Source organism: Ixodes scapularis, unplaced genomic scaffold (genome assembly GCF_016920785.2).
Source record: "Ixodes scapularis isolate PalLabHiFi unplaced genomic scaffold, ASM1692078v2 PGA_scaffold8__174_contigs__length_109621045, whole genome shotgun sequence".
NCBI classification, from domain to species: Eukaryota; Metazoa; Arthropoda; class Arachnida; order Ixodida; family Ixodidae; genus Ixodes; species Ixodes scapularis.
In genome coordinates this window covers 70,511,363-70,526,068 of record NW_024609883.1, presented here as the reverse complement: position 1 = coordinate 70,526,068, position 14,706 = coordinate 70,511,363, and the positions used below count along the sequence as shown (strand labels likewise).

The 14,706-nt window shown below is 46.1% G+C and overlaps 1 pseudogene; it reads right to left on the bottom strand.

The window, feature by feature from the left end:
• LOC121046310 overlaps positions 1 to 14,083 on the bottom strand; it is a 102,411-nt pseudogene extending 88,328 nt beyond the window's left edge.
• Between the last annotated feature and the right edge of the window lie 623 nt (positions 14,084 to 14,706).

Here is a 14,706-nt window from a genome sequence, read left to right as displayed (position 1 = left end):
ATACTTCTTTATTAAGGCACAGTAAAAGCCTGTATAATACAGAAGCCATTATTAATATAACTTATTATTCCCGAAATTCAGGACGTGTCGTCACAGTGGCCATATTTGAAAAACAAATCCTAGTCTAGTCCGCACCTGTCCGCATTGCGTAAAATTTTGACTTTTAAACATGTGTTGTCCGTTAACTATAGTTCAAGAAATGCGTTGAGGGATTACTTATCGAGAACGCCGAAGAACAAATCACTAAGAATTTGGCGCAGAGATGATAAGTCGCACCTTGTGCTTCTTAGGCCGTTAGTAACTCCACTAATCTCGCGATAAAGCACCGGCGAATTGGATCTTAGAATTGCCATACATATGAACACTCTACCAAAACCCTCAACACCCTAAAGCATGTTCCTCGTTGTCACGAATAGCTTACTCGATGATAGTGTTGTTAAAGTTTCTTATTTTATTGTTACTTGAAGGCTAATGCAATCGCAGGGTCACACAATCGGGACTAATTGCGGAGCGAACAGTTGAGTCAGAACTAACATCCTCTTCTTTGTAAAAGTCTAATGACACAGAAATGTGGTTTCTCGATAATATCGCCGCGTACGTTGTCCAGTAGACAGCGCACTTGACTATCACGCGGACATTCGGAGTTCGACTCCAGCCAAGGGTTATTGCTTTTGCCTTTCGGGGGTCCTCTAGAATGTTCTTGCAGAGTTGATGTTGATAGCACTCGTACAAAAACATCTATATTCAGTTCATCACTAAGCTGATTCTGCGATAGAAGGTACGTCCTCGTTGGACGAGTCATACGTTTGTCTTTCGATAAGTGACCACAATCCCGCCCATATCTTCGCGCTGAAAGCCGGGTCGGGTGACAAAGGGGAGGCAGATGATTGGTCCAGTGACATTTCAGCTGTTAGTTGGTCTACTATTTTCCATCTGTGGTAATTCAGTAATTCATTGTAGTTTACTGTCGCGTAGGTTCTGGAGAACCATACGATTAGAGACAGGAAAAGAAAGGACGGGGGTTGAAGTTTTTTTGCGAATCGGGTTTTGTACTTTTCTGTTTAGACATCACGCTTTCGATATTACGGAGAGTTCATTTGATCGCTCCTCTCACCTGAGGAGGCTAAACTCCAAGACAGCTCTGCAATCTTATGTCAGAAACGGAAGGTATGACAGTCGTGTATTACAATACTCTAGTTTCTGAAAGAAACCCCGACACTGCCACTTTTCATGTGCGTAAAACTTTTTTTATATGTCCTAAAATTTTAATTCTGGCCTGGTGGTGTTTTTGTTTTCAGGCTTCATTTGTTTGTGAGCCCAAACTATACATTTGCACCATTGCGTTGCAGTCGACGGCCTAGAAACCATGAGAAGCTCTACGCATCGCCACCGTAAGTAAAACACACCTTGTAAGTTTATGATATAAAGTAAATCAAGACGCATACTTTTTCTTTGTCAGGAGCGAATACAGGCGGTCGAGCATCAGGGAACAACGCAATCGTTCACTCAGTGTAGGTAAGTTGTCGTCTCCTGTCTTCGACGTCATCACCATCTTTTTCAAGTGCCTATAAAATACAATAGGACGAACCAAAATTATTACTTGTTATAGTTTTTTTAGTGCGTATACGAACTAAACTTGCATACGACGAGCCCACATTAAAAAAAAACAAACAAAGAAGATGCAAGGTTAGGTGAGATTACCGAAAATTCAATTAGTGTGATGGTGAGCTATGGGACATTTAGCAAAACGATGTTAAGCTTGTTTGTCTTATACCCCATTTGCACGGTCAGCATAAAGGCACCTTTAACGCAGGTTCCTTTGCTATCGGCGAATCAGCCCGTGCTCTTGGGTCGCGAGCACGCGCCACGCGCGGAAGATCGTTAATTGATTGGCCGCAGAGAATAGAGGCCCCTTGGCTAAAGGTACCTTTACAGTCGTGTGATGGGGTATTACAATGCTTGGATTGGGGCTAGTTGGTTTGTCATTCCGATGTATACTGCGCTGCAAATTTACACTTAAAGGGAAGCTGAAGCGGTTTTAAATACGAGAAAAAACACCTGAGCCTAGTTAACGAGACCTCAGCCATCACGAATATCGTATTCGTTTGGTCATTTTCTGCGCGGATTAACCGGAACAGCGCCTTCAAAGTAGCGCCGAAGCCACGCCTCTCCGAAGCAGAGGGAAAGGGGAGAGAGGAGGAAGCCCGTCAGCCGCCGTCACAAAAGGACCGGGTGGGGGACCCCGCCGCGGCTGGCCGCGCTTTCCTCGTAGGCTGCTCTAGTGTCTTTTTGAGCCGTCGTTGTTCTGCCGCTGCATAGCGCTTGCTTTTATCCGTTGACCGGTCATGCTATTGACTCAATCGCCTTACGTGCTAATTGTTCTCTTGTTTGTTCACGTGTTCGCAGAATTCTCGTGGCACCAAACCAAATGACTCGTGCTGTTGCACGGTGCCGTACTCGTGTGTAGCCGCCAGCTTTCATGAACAGCGCTCGTCGTAGTTGTTCTTTCCGCTTACCGTCTTTTCCACTTCGTCACCGAGATTTTAAAGGGGTAGGTGGGTTTGAGCAAGTACACCGTTTTTTGTTCGAAACGGGTTTCGGACGGCGCATATGAAAACTATGTATGTACATATGGGTTTTGATCTGAAGAAGGCTCGCTTGAACCCGACGCTCTGCCGACCATCTTTGAAGGTAAGAAGGCAATTCAGCGCATTAAAAGTCACAAGCAAAGAGGAAACGTAACTGGGTAGGAATTGTAGGTCGACTGTTCTAGAAAAAAGCTGTTACGTTATTAGAAGTGTGCAGTATGCTAGAAAAGCCGCGATCATATAGCCGAACAGCGGGTTTCTACTGGCTCTCTTGTGTTAACCGCATTATTAGTGTGTTAGTGTTGGTTTCTTATATTGTTGAAGTGACTATATTTTCCGGACCGACTCCGGCCCGGGAAGTCTGGGAAAAAAAAGAAAACAATCTTGGGTAGCCCAAGATTATTTTCTTCTGCTTTTAATCTACTCGGCTACCCAGTCACTTGGGAGAGGAGGGCTTGCTCTAATAAGTAGTCATGCAATTCATAATGCGACTTTCACGGTGCAACTTGTTTTAACATAAACTTTTGTTTTAAAGTTGCTGACATTATTTGAGGCCACATATATTTTAAACGTAAACATAAATTTTGTTAAATTTTCCTTTCAAAAGTTCATATTCTCTTCAGGAGGGCTTTGTGGAAATACGACGCATGTGACCTTCTGTTCTGAATTGAGTTCTTTTTTTTACAAGTTACGCAGTGTTTTTTGTGTAAAGTTTGTGTAATGCAACAAGTCTTTGTGCCGTAGAAATGCGATCGGACGATGATAATGCCTGGTGGCGGTGTGATGCAGTAAACAAAGCTTGGTAGAAGTATGCGAATGTAGAGACCCAGGAAGCTTTCACGAATTCGACGTCGAATTAAGGGGTGCGGGCACACATCTCCGCTTTTTCTAAAGCTATAATGGCGCCATAGTTTGTGGCAAACAAACTAAACGCAGCAGTGGGTACCGCTATCACAAGGATGGACCTTTTGCGCAGTTATTCGCATAGTGCGCAAGGACATGGCGGTGGCAGAACGGCGACCCTATCTTATCACCCGTCTCATCTCAGGGGAAGCTTTCCCGTCACCCGAAGCCGATTATACTATCCCTTCAAACAACCTCAGCTTTGATGAACAATGCAGCCTGCACGCTCACGCGTCCCGCAGCTGGCAAGCACGAAGGCCGATGTGTGCAGAATTCTTGTCCTCTGACGACCGTTTTGGGGAGGGTCACGCTAATCCGGCTTGAGGTGTCCTGTCAATAGCACTCCGTTTATTGTCAACATTTTAGGTTACAATAAATAGCTGTAAGTACGTTCCTGAAGGTACAAAGCCAGCCATCTTGCGTCCGCGCAAGCGGTTCCTCGTCTGTGTTTATTACTGCGGGGGTTCATTTTCCTACCTTGCCAACGGCTGGAGCGCGTGCTTTGTCACGTCGAGGGTCGTCTGGACACATTCCTCTTTCGGATCCACCGAAAGATTTCGAAAAATCAGAAGCCGAACCCGATTTACGAGAGCAGAAGACCCGGCGCCCGGCTACTTCCGCAAGCGACGGAGCAAGCGAGAATCGAGATGGTCCTTTTATGACGTAGAGGCGCGTCACGCGTGGCTAGCCAATGGCGTGCCGCTGCGGCGATCGCTTCTGATCTCTTCGCTTTTTTTTCGCGTTTGAGGATTATTTTGGGTCAAATAGTTGTGATATTTGGACTCAGCAGGCACAAACACATCAGAATCAACCATTAACTCATTTTTTTCGAAAAGCTCTTCAGCTTCCCTTTAACACATAAAGACGTAAACTACGAGATGATATGAAAGACAGTTAAGAGCGCGACGTACTTGTGAATGCGCAGACTAACAACAGTTTATTTTTCGTTTCTTTTTCTTTATTCTTTACACCTTTCTTTTGAAGGGTGAAGATTGCCTGATAATTTACGGAATTTAAAATTAATGTCTTTGCGGGCAATTGTAGACAAGGCGGGACTGAAGTTTGGATGACGCGTATATGCCTGAGAAGTCGTGGAAAAGACTGGGACGATTAATGTCTTTTCAGCCATTTGTAGACAGATGACGTTGGTGGTGTTTGTGCTTATTCTCTTGCCACCCTGCAGCTGATGCTTGCCCTGTTGTGCTGGGGGATCTTTTTAAGCAGTTCTATTTCTATTTGCTCTGAAAGATCACAATTACGCACGTGCCATACCTTCCGGAAGCCATGTGAAAGGCTCCCATAATTTCGCGCTTGGTCCTGTTTTGTGATCTATCTCAGATGGTTGTGGTTCCAAGGAGAGCTTCGCAGGTGCATCTTGCAGAGTGTGCTGCTAGGCTACCAGATGCCTGCAGCTGCGCGCAGGCGTATTTGTGCTCCCTCAGTCTCTCATTGATACGTCTTGGCGTTTGTCTTATGTATGATTTTCCACACCTTAGTGGTATCTTGTATACAACACCTTCAGTGCAGTCAACCAACTTGTGTTTGTGTTTCACTTTACACGATGCTTGGCCTCTTGTGTTGTTTTCCGGTTCGTTCACCTTCTTGCATAAGCCTTTTAGTTTAAAAGGGGCGGATAAAGCCACTCTTACTTCATGTTTTTCTGCTATATTTTTCATCCTATGGGAAAAATTGTGGATGTATGGCAGCACAACCACTGTTTTTTGGTCAGTAGTCTTCTTTGTTTTTATCTTTGCCTGTGAGTGTGCCTTATTGAAAAAGATCGTTTACCGGAATCACATTTCCTGTAAAAAATCAATTTTACTGGATTATGGAACTTTTTTCACTTCCAGTAAAGCCGCAATTCACAGGAACTTATTGTGTTTTCATTTTTCTTTCGGACGTCAACGGAAGGCACTTAGGAAGAAGCCTTTGAACCGTGGGTGGTATATGTTTACCAGATGCTGGACGATTCGGTAACAATTAAAGTGGTTAGTCCATATAGACCTGAAGGTTCCGTGCATTTATTTAACAGGGTCGATACAAAGCAAAAGCCACCAGACCAAAGAGGAACAACCGAGTTCTTTGTCGCAAAAAAACATTTTTCAAGGTACTCACAATGCCGCTGGATAAATTCCTAGATGTGCGGTAGTTCAACTTGTGGGATTTCCCTTGCTGCTACCCGTCTCGGAGAATGACACAGCACACCGGTTCAACAACACGTACACATTTAATGACCGCTATTGCCTGCGCCGCAATCCCAACAGCCCCCGCGCAAAAAGAAAAAAATTGGCTTGCTCTTTATGTTTATACAGCCTTGATGGAGTTGCGCTTTAACGGGTAATCGGTCTTTTCGTTCCACGAACGCGCGGAACGAAAATCCGCCGCCGTTGAATCATGGGCACAGTCACATTCACGATGTCGTCCCTGTTGTCGCCGCTGGTACACCAGGCGGAAGCATACACACTGTCAGTAGCACGCTCAGCGGAAACCACGAACGCGCAAAACGAACATGCGCCGCCATTAAGAAACCTTGGGCACAGTCTTTTTCGCTCGCTGGATGCTTCTGAAGCCGGACGGACAAAGAGGCGTAACACAGGTAACTAATAATATTTTTTTCATCTGCACACCTAGCTGCTCTGGAAGGTACAGGTAGCACACATGGAACGCGAAGCCGAGACTGAGCGTTCCTTGTTGCTTGTTGTTTGTTGACGGACAAAGAAACCGGTTTTCTTCGAAAGTGCCAGCAAAACGAGCCTCTCGCATTTTCCCCACGAACCAAATGCGAGGGAGAGAGGGTGCGTGGGGACTCGTCCTTGGTGCGTTCTATAGGCACCAAAATTACACACCCAGTCCCCGGCTCGTCTCAGCTTCTCCCTCCCCTCACGTCGACTTCGAGTGAAGTTCGGTAAACAGGGAAGCGAGTCGTTTCGTGTAAGATTTCTAGCAAAACCGTGTCGTCTGGCAAACGAAAGTGGCGTCAGGTGACATTCCAGCGAAATCTGGAAACCCGCTACCGGTGACATTCCAGCGAAATCTGTGTGCCGGCAAATGATCTAGCAAATACTGGTAAACTACGCTGGTTTCGGATGAAAACGGCTGAAACTGCCCACTTTTTGGATCGTCAAAACAGTTCGCTGCACGCACTCCTTGCAGGATTGCAAGGAGCGCTTGCAGCTCGCACTCCTGCGAACTCGCACTCATGAGAATATTGCCGCCCAATTGGTCTCGTACCTGCTCTGGCCCAGACTTTTGCCTGTGGCAAATGGCAAGTCGCCGGTGATCGCTGCCCACCTTTTTGGATCGCCAAAACAGTTCGCTGCACGCACTTCTTGCAGGATTGCAACGTCGTCTCGAGCTAAAACACGCACTCACAAGATGCCGCTGCATTGGTGGCCGCCATTACAAACTCAGTTCCCCTGCCCGTCTTGGCTTCCGTGCCTATAGCCGTTCCCCTTGCGTCGGCTTCCGGTGCGTCGGCTTCCGGTAGGATTCCAGCGACGGGTAATCGAAAGTGGTTCTGGTAAAACTTCGAGCGAAAGTGGCTGCCGGTAATATTTCCACCGAAGACCGGTAAACTATGCTAGTTTCTGGTGAAAATGAGTGTAAATTAACCCGTTTCCGCCGAATGTCACTGAAAGTTTTTGCCGGATTTTTTCAACAGGGATATGTTTATGCATTTTTCTTCTATGGCCACCATTAGCGATCCTGGATAACTACTTGCTTGTAGTCATCTTATCTGTATTTGTAGGCCCTCCGACACTCTGTAGAAACACCAATTTCTTACGGCTTGCCAGACACATCCTGAGGCGACGCTCCTCTTCCCTAACTTTGAGTGTCCTGAGTCGTACGGGAGTATTCTCTTTCCCCCTCTCGTCTTATACACCCAGCACGTGCGTCTTCCTCCGAATATCATGTTGATATCTAAAAACTGTAGGTTGCATCTGTGTAGTAATTCTAATATGAATTCCAGTCCTCTGTGTACTTCCTTGAACTTCTCCATGATTTGTGTGCCCATCTCCTTCGTCATTTTGTTCATCGGAAAGCATACCAAAAAATCATCTACGTACCTGAAACGCCTCACTACTCCGATCTCCTCGAAAAACTGATGTAATGTCCTATTGCCTCGTGCGAGGTATATGTCGCATAATGCTGGTGCTATGCATGAATGCGTGAACCTATGCATGCGCCTTCTTTCTGTGAGTGCACTTTCCCTTCTTGCATGACGTGTAGGGAGCATAAATAGGTTCGTATGAGACCTAGGAAATTCTTTGTGCTAATCCCACTCTGATTTTGAAATGCTGCTGTGCCGTATGCGTCGATGCATTCTTCCACTGCCTCTAGTGCTCGTTCCTGTGGAATGCTGTAATACATGTCCTTTACGTCCCCTGAAAATGCGGTGATGGGCTGTGTTCCTTCCAAAAATTGAATCACCTCCTCTGAGTTGCGTACTAAGAACGGATCGTTTACTTGGAGGAGTAACAGATGTTTCTGCAGTTCCTTGCAATCACATGATGCCAAGTTCCTTTGTCTTCCACTATCACTCTGAATGGGATGTCTTCCTTGTGCGTCTTTACCGCAAAGAATGGATGCAGACATAGTTCCTTGCTTTCTTTAACTTTCTTTGCGATCGAGTTGAGGCCTAACTCTTCACACTGTCGCGCTGCTTGTGCTCTTGCGTTTTTCCTGCTTCTTTCGGTCATGTCTTTCCGGTCCTTGAAGATTTTTTCCAGGGATTCTTGGGCTTTCCTTTCGTACGTCCCTTGTACCAAGATGACAAATTCGCCTGTCTTGTCAGGCAGCAGGAAGCAGCAGTTGTTTCTTCTAAGTCATAGTAACGTAATGTTGGTGTCCAAGCCTGCTTGCCTGGCAATTCGTCGCCTGTTGGAAACCTGGATGCCCTCATATAAGCACCCCTCAATCTCTTTTTCCGGAACTTTCCTTACGACGTCAGGTGCCATGCCGATCAATTCTACTGTGTTTCCCTTAGGCTGTACTGCGTATTCGGGACCCTTCCCTAATGCAGTGATGTGATTGCTGCGCCAATTACGCCAAAGTGCGCCAAGGGGCTAACCCTGCTACATCCTGCTGCATTTTGCCAAAATATGGGTAATCTGCGCCAAGCCTGCGCCAAAGGACCAATTTTGGTCGCCTTTGAAAACCGAAACTAAACTGAGTACCGTAATTGAGCCCACATGAGCTAGGTGGTGCAAGCAGCCATCCGACGCAAAGTACCCTGCATCAATCATTCATCCGGTCTTGCATGATTTTTCCCGCCGTCTCGTCTCGCGTCTTTTTAGAAAAAATTTCAATGATAGACGTGGGCCAGTGCGGACGCTCCGACACTAGCGTGCTGGGTACCAGCCATGCCGTCATGCTGTGAAACGAAACGATGTTTTTGCGCGGCGGGGGTTACTTTATGGGCTCAAGCACTCGCTCCTGAAAGCAACGGCCGTGGCCACAATATATTTGGTCCCTGCCTGCCAGCCACAATGGTCGCGCGGCGTCGGGTGTTGCCATCCCCACGTCACTGCAGCTATATATATGACACTTTCCAAACTGAAACGTAAGGACTGCCGCATGTTCATCAACAATCCTGTTCTTGTTTATACGCTACTACAAACATCCCTTTAGCTCAAAGACAGTATGTGCCGGAATAATGTTTCTCTTTCTCAGTGGGAGGTAAGTATATGTGGGTCGCTGCGGCCCCCGTAGATATTTTCAGATAACTTTCACAACCCATAGGGGGCGCACTGGTGCTTATCAAAATTGCGGTCATCAGGATGATCGTCGTAAAACAGCGGTATACTAGGCTGGGTCTGCGCGCGACGCGTAAGTAATTCTAGTTATGCTATATACGCGCAGTATCGAAGCCTCACTTTTTTTTTTACGTCAGTAAAGTGTAGGCAAGCCATTTTATTATGAGGCCAATCATCCAGGAGCAAGGGAATGCGATTCTCACACCGCGGTACCACCATCGCTTAAAGTGGCTTCTCTATGGACCCCGTAGGGACTCCGTGCAGACCCTGTATGGCTTCTCTGCAGACTCCATAAAGGAGCCCGTGTAGACCCTGTATGGGTTCCCTGTGGACCCTGATGGCTTCCATGTGAACCCCGTACATACTCCCTATAGACCTTGTATGGCTTCTTTGGAGACCCGTAAGGACCCTACACTCTTTACATGACTTTTACAGAGCACGTTTGTGCGTAAAAACAAATTGGAAAAAGCTCTTTTTGTAGAGACCTTTATTGGAGATCAGTACAAATGACAAGAGCGTGAAGTTTGCATACACTTTCAGCTTACAGGGTTTTCCGGCAAAATTAATATTTTTTTTTTTACAGCCATGCCTCACCGGCGACTTCAGGTAGCGCGTCCCGACTTGGGCGCGTCCTAACTTCGGTGGCAATTCGCGGCGCGTCCGCCTTGGAGACGGAAGTTGGCGTCCCTGAAACCCCTCTTCTACCGTATATGTTTCGGCGCCAAAATGGCTGATTAAAGCCAAAGCAGAACAGTCACACGCTGTCGAATATCGATAGTCCCAAACCAGCACACCAGGTCGTGCAGTTATCCGAGTGGCCGCTGCGGGTGGAATGGTGGCGTTGCGATCGCAATTAGTTTGGTTTTTGAGTACAAATCGGTGCCGCTTTTTCAGAGCAAGCTCTTTAGCAGTTTCCCAACTGACTTGATCTAGAAACGTTGGTCGGTGCGGACCCCGTAGCAGACCCCCGCAGACTGAGAGGCTTCTCTGCGGACCCTGTAGGGACTCCCTGTAGACCTTGTATGGCATTTCTGCAGACCCCAGAGGACCCTGTGTAGACCTTGTTTGGCTTCCCCGTGGACTTCCTAGGGACTCCTTGTAGACTTTGTATGGGTTTTCTGCAGGCACCCTATAGACACCGTAAAGACCCTTTGTAGACACCCTATAGAGTCCCTATGGACTCTATATGGCATCTTGCCATAGAGGGGGTACAGGACGACCACACATCATCCATAGAATAGGACGTCCGTAGAACGTCCGTTGGCCAATATTCTATAGGGCAGCCATAGGACGACTTCACGGAGGCAACAGAGGTCGTGCTCTGTCTATAGATGCCTTTTGTTCTGCCTATGGACGCTGCTCTATAGAACGTCCTAGAAGTGTCCATACATATTCTTGTAAGGGTGCTTTGTCAAAGTATTGATTGCCTAGGTTTCTATCGGTAGGCTTTCTCTCGAGAAGCACCCCGGTACGTGAAAAATCGGCCGCTAAAGATGGTGGTGAAGAAAAGTGAGATAAAGCAAAGAAGGCAATGTCCGCATGCTGAACCCGCACAGCGTGCGTATTTGTCTCGAGTTCATTCGTTGCACAAAGCACTCCAAGAACTTTTTGACCCTGACCCGCGATGTCTTGCATCAATGCGCTGAGGTTTTTTTTTTTTCTTTTCTGTGATTAGCTTGTACCTCGCCTGCCGGACTGGCAAGCACGTGCCGCTGGACTGTTTTCTTTTTTTTTTTTGTCGTATGTTGGACAGGTACATTTTGCATACAATTTTAGGAATTAACTTGGAGACGGAGCAGAGTGGCATGGTTTCGATCGAACAGCCATCTCCGCTCGCGCGACAATTTCGCATTGCACGGCAGTAGTTAGGTGTTTCATCAGTTAGAGACTACTTCCATTTATTATATTACTAGTCAACCTAATGATGTGATAATAGAGAGTTTTGGTAGATCGTGTTTTCGGGTCACGCTATTTGTGGCGGGAGCTCGCGCTACCCCTTCAATGCATGCTCTGAAGCGCGCGCCTGTAGCTGTAGCGGGCCTTTGAAAACGATCTACTAAAGCTCTCTATTTACTACTAAGCTGGTCATTTTCAAATAAATTTTAATAAGGGCAGTTTCGTCCGATATATTCGTATTATTTAACTGAAGCATTGTGAAATGTGTTATGTCATTGGCATTTCAGTTACATGTTGAAAGACTCCCAGGTGGTCTATCTTGACAATAATTGGTTGATTGCGGCGAGCAATGTGTCCTTTGTCTGTCCACCACCTAAAATTAAAAATTTTTTTTCTAAGAATATCTGCTCCAAAAGCCACTTCCGATGCTCCAAAGAACTGTTTTAGCTGCTCCAAAAGCCAGTTTTGCTGTTCCAAAACTCTGTTTTGGCTGCTCCAGAAGGTGCTCCAAAACGGCTTAGGCCAATCACCTCACTGCTAATGTCTCGGAGATCATTTCTGGAATTCAGGTTGGTCATGTTGATTATTCTTTCATTTCCGTTTCCTAGTAATGAAAGGAAAATAACTGAATTTCAAGGAACGGAAAGACATGACCGAAAGAAGCAGGAAAAACGCAAGAGCACAAGCAGCGCGACATTGTGAAGAGTTAGGCCTCAACTCGATCGCAAAAAAAGTTAAAGAAAGCAAGGAACTATGTCTGCACCCATTCTTTGCGGTAAAGACGCACGAGGAAGACATCCCATTGAGAGTGATAGTGGAACACAAAGGAACTTGGCAGCATATGATTGCAAAGGAACTGCAGAAACATATGTTACTTCTTCAAGTAAACGATCCGTTCTTAGTACGCAACTCAGAGATGATCCAATTTTTGGAAGGAACACAGCCCATCACCGCATTTTCAGTGGACGTAAAGGACATGCATTACAACATCCCACAGGAAGGAGCACTAGAGGCAGTGAAAGAATGCATCAACGCATACGGCACAGTAACATTTCAAAATCGGAGTGGGATTAGCACAAAGGATTTTCTAGGTCTCATACGAACATATTTATGCTCCCTACGCGTCATGCAAGAAGGGAAAGTATGCCCACAAAAAGGAGGCATATGCTATAAGTTCATACATTCGTGCATAGCACCAGCATTATGCGTAGGGTTCCGTGTTTTCGGTGTTTATTTTTGAAGAAATTCGGCGGATGTTTTTCGGAGTTTATTTTTTATCGAAAATTCGGTGTTTATCGGTGCTTATTTTTTTTAAGTTCCCAATTCTCCGAAATTCGGAGTTTAAATGTTACTGTATTCTTAATGTTATACTTATAAATAAATAGAATACTTAAACAAAAACGCATCAAAACGCTGAAAGCCACTTTAATCGCGAGAAATACTTACAGTGAGCACAGATCTACACTTCAAACAAAAGCACATATATTTACATACGGGGCCGTATGCTTGTATATATTACAACAAGCCTTACAGCTTGTTATAATAAATGCAAGCATACTTAACTAAGTTCGCATCACTCATGGCAGCGCGCTCCTTCCGACTGATTACCCTTAGCATAGAAAATGCTCGTTCGACATTAGCGCTGGAAACGGGTAAAGCTAAAAGTCTCAGCGCACAGCGTGAGAGAACTGGCCATTGGACAGCATGAAGTTTCCAAAATGACAGAGGATCAACAATGTTGGGGATTGCATAGCTCTGATAATTTCCGAAATCATCAATGAGTTGGCGCATGTCGTCAGTTTCAAGAAACACTAGCCTGAAAATGTGCTCATAGTTTTCAAACGGGCGGGGCAGCTCAAGCTTCACATTTGGATTCACAATTTGCACGTTGTACCAAAACGATTCGCTCGTGTACTTCAGTTCATCAGCAAGGTTTCTCTCGACTGTTTGGGACCACTTTCTAGTTACAGCAGCATAGTATTCATGAAGGTCCGCAATAGTTCTGGAGCAGTTACATTCATCAAAGAGGTCTAGCAGACTAGCGACATCAGATGTTAAACTTGTCTCGGATGGGTCACGCCATTGACTGAGCAGTGCGCAGAAACGAACCCCTAGTATCGGATAAACCTCGTACACTAATGTGCTCTCTGCTTTAAGTTCCTTAATAATTGACAGCACAGCTGACGAGTTTGTCTTGAGAAACTTCAGCTTGATCAGTAAATCATGCACATCATCAGGGGATGAGACAAGAGCCTTCAGCTTCTCGCACTTCTTCCCTTTAGCATCATCGCTTCTCAAAAATGACATAATGGCACGCCAGTAGTCCAGGATGTCTTCGAGGGCTTCGTGAAAAGAAAACCACCGGGATGGGCCCACAGTGGAAAGGCACTTGATCTTCATTCCCATAGTTGTGCACATCAGACCGAAATTACGGCGCAGCTCTCGGGACGACTTCAACAGGGCCGGAAAGTGCACGACGAAGTCGTGTACGACCACAAACGAGTCCGTCTTAAGTCCATCATCAAGAACATTGTTGAGGAGGTGGCATGGATCTTTGAAGTGGAGTGCTTCGAACTCGGGGCTGGATAGTTGCAAATCCTTGTGAAGCTTCTGCATATAGGAGGCTGAATCAGAACACAACACAGCTACGTCGGCTAAGGTCTTTCCAACTTTCTGGAGAGAGGCTTGTATAAGCATGCCAACTGATACTGCGTTGCACTGTTGGAGCACTTGCAAGTCTATCATCAAAGTCTTACGGCCAGGAAGATCGTCATCGTAGAACGTTGCTAGTACTGCTACTGTTGGACGACCGCGAATTTCTGGAATTTCATCAACGGTGATGGAGATTGGTCGTTCTTTCAGCACACGGCTTATGGTTCCGATGTCTTTTTCGTTAACCTCGTGCAGGTATTTCCGGTAAAGTTGATCACTACCCGGCATTGTGCGCGTCGCTGGACACTTGCTTCGAAAAAGGCTGCCAAGGGGTCCGTCAGCCTGGTGCAGGGGTACGCCAGCATGGCACAGTGCACGAAAAAACTGGTGTGGAATGTCATCTGCTTCTTGTCTGTTAGATCTGGATCGAGTGATGCATTCCTCGATTGAGTCTTGGTGCGACGAGTGACCTGAAGAATACCAAGGCGAAATGAGAAAAGTGGCTGTAAAGATGCGATTCTTATCAGGATAGATAAAAACCTCATAGAAATTTATGGCAAAGCGGCGTGCGATGTAATTGTAGGTTTCTAGGAGTCGCTTTAAATCGGAGCTTTCGCTAGTCTCACGTAACCGAAAATGCACAGTATCAATGGTTCAAAAGGACTCACCTGTGTCCAGACGAGGTTTCTTCAGTTGTACGTGGCGTTGGGTGTGCATATGCTCTGCAATCCTCACGGCGCCTTTGCCATTGTTCACGCTGACCGTCACTCGACAAAACTTGCAAACGAGGGTTGCTTCAGCGGACGTCGATACCTCAAAATCAGTGAACTCCTTAACGTAGTCGCTAGGAAGCTTACGTTTTCTCCCCATGTTGAAGTCCTTGCAGTCGCCAATTTCACAGACAAGTGCTG